Genomic DNA, 2,680 nt, shown 5'->3' with positions numbered 1-2,680 from the left:
CCATATGCATGGCATGGGTGCTTCATAAAAATATATTTAATTAATTAAAGTGTCGAAAGCATGCAAACTAACAATCTAATCTCCTGCTTTTTTTACAATAGAGTTGTTTGACATGTAGCTACATCTAACCTGTTTGAATAATATAATGACTTTTTGTCAAATCAATGATTTGGAGAGGTAGTTTTTCTTAAATTAAAGTAAATCTCATATGGTGCCCCCAATTACAATTAGTAAATACAAGATGGCGAGGTGTGCAAATCACTGGCTGATGGAGTGGTGTGATTCATTTTCTCGCTTCAGGTAAAGAGCCAATGTGCTTGTACGGGTACCCGGACGGTAGTTGGGAGTTGACACTGCCGGAGGAGATGGTGCCGCCAGGCCTGCCGGTGCCGACACGAGGCATCAACCGCCGGCGAGATTATGTGAACCGTTCTGACTACCTGACACTCGTCGCCCACCACTCCGACTCGTGGCTCATGGGCGTCACCTTTTTCTTGTCCACTCATCTCGACGCCAACTGTTGCTGCTGCTCCTACCACCACCACCACCACCACCACCACCACCACCACTACTACTACTACTACAACTTCGTTTCACAAACAGTTTTTTTTGTGCACTTAACATTTAGGACATTTATATGTGCAATCTAACATTTAGGACATTTCTATGGACAAACAGTTTTTTGTGCACTTAACAAACACGAGAGAGAATACAGCTTCAATAGAGCCGTAGTCCTGCAGAACTAATTGTTAGAGCCTCAGCATTAAATAATGGGCTATTCTTATTAGGGGCGATCTTCATCTTCTATTTAAATCATTATGTTTTAGTGCTTATATAGTTCCTCCATGCATCAAGAATGTCATGTGTTACATATTGCTTGCGAAGCCAATTGCTGATTTGATGATGTTGGTTTACTTTCTCTTTCAGGATACGTTTATTTGATATGGTAAACGAGATGCGAACAGTCCATGACGAATTCTATCTCTCTTACAGTCTTTCTTGGCTATCAACATTTGCGTGATACAATGCAAATAGGGAGTCGAGTGCACCAACTCAAGAGAATGTGTCCAATCCAGACGTAGTCTCTATCACACATGCTGAAGAGAACGTGCCACCTGCTCAAGACTCGATGCAAGTTTTGTCTGCTCCAAACAGGGACTCTAGGAAGCCTGCTAAAGACAAACAAAAGGATAATGAAGTTACTGACTTTTGCGGATCTTGTAATGCTCCGTATCATGCCAATGCCTTTTGGATTGGTTGTGACGGATGTGACCAGTGGTTCCATGGAAAATGTGTGAACATAACTGCCTCTGAAGCAGAACATATCAAAGAATACCAGTGTCCTGACTGCATCCGCGAGGTGATCGGAGAGTAGGATATAATATGTGCCCCATTCCTTTATTTTAGGTATGCAGTCACCCTTTGTATGAAAAATGATTAACTAGAAAGGTAGTGAGAGAGGCATTACATTCTTTTCCCATTCCATTGGGATATATGTAAGAATTCAGTTTACAATGACTCGAAACAGGCTTTCGCCTTGCTATATTAATATAGCAACCACCTAACAGAACTGTGATATCGCTGATGGGTAAACAGGACAATCAAACCCAAAAAGAGAAACAAATGCCAAAGCGATGATTTCCGGCAACCGCCGCCACGCTCCTATGCCTCTGAATTCCACCAAACTCCTATGCCTCTGAATTCCCGCGTACCAAACAACACCTTCAAGAAGGACTACAACGACAATGACACTGCTGCCCAGACAGATCCTCGGATTTCTGCTGGTATACAAAGAGGAGTGCCGACAGGGTAAACCTGACGCCCTTCAAGAAGGGAGGCGACACCCACAAGCGTCTCCGTGTTGGTGCCGGCATGAACCGGCAAAGATTTTTCCCGACCCCCGCACCGCTGGTAACTGCAGACCAAACATGGTAGTGTAGCACTTCCGCAGAAGTATGCCGACGAGTAATCGTCCCAACAAAGAGTGGAGAAGAGTATTTATGGATGCGTTTCTGTCACACACAAGGACTCATAGCTCTTGTGTGAAGTACTGCTTGGGCTTCTTCAAATACTACAACTGTCCTCATACCTGTGTTTATTTCTTATTAGGCATAGGAAAAAATGTATTGAGTTAAACAACTAAGGGCATTTGTGGCCGTAGTTTTTAGATCCTGCTGTCCCAGACTTTTTTGATCCATTTTTAATAAAGTAAATTGTAAATCCGGCGGACATGAAATCTCAGATCCGTTTTTCATGAAGAAAAATTAGTCATCAAAATCCAGTGCTGTTGCACGGGGTAGAGTAGTTCTGTATTGAAACACAGGGGAATTTAGGCCAATAGTTTGAGCAGTTATTTTCAAACTTATTTCTTTGGGAAAAAGGTTATTTTCAGATATACGACTGTGTTTATTTTTGTATTAGACAAAGGAAAAGGAGTATCGAGTTATAAACAACACCGTGCATTAGTGGTTGTATTTTTTGCATGCATAGACTTTTCCAATTGACGAGTGTGTGAGACCAATGCGCGTGATATATATATTCTTGGTGTGCCATGCCCCAATAATACCAGATTGATAGAAGATGTAACATTATAGCAATTTTATGAAGTTTGCATGTGTACGGGTGGGCTATACTATTGCAAATGCGAAATTCTTTGGTGCATGTATAATTTTGTGTCCTT

General features: G+C 41.9%; 1 pseudogene; it reads left to right on the top strand.

The window, feature by feature from the left end:
* The first annotated feature begins 300 nt into the window (after positions 1–300).
* Positions 301–1,454, top strand: LOC119342934 (annotated as a pseudogene).
* Positions 1,455–2,680: the final 1,226 nt, after the last annotated feature.

The sequence above is a fragment of the Triticum dicoccoides genome, unplaced genomic scaffold (genome assembly GCF_002162155.2).
Source record: "Triticum dicoccoides isolate Atlit2015 ecotype Zavitan unplaced genomic scaffold, WEW_v2.0 scaffold110223, whole genome shotgun sequence".
NCBI classification, from domain to species: Eukaryota; Viridiplantae; Streptophyta; class Magnoliopsida; order Poales; family Poaceae; genus Triticum; species Triticum dicoccoides.
This window is presented reverse-complemented; position numbering and strand designations above follow the sequence as displayed.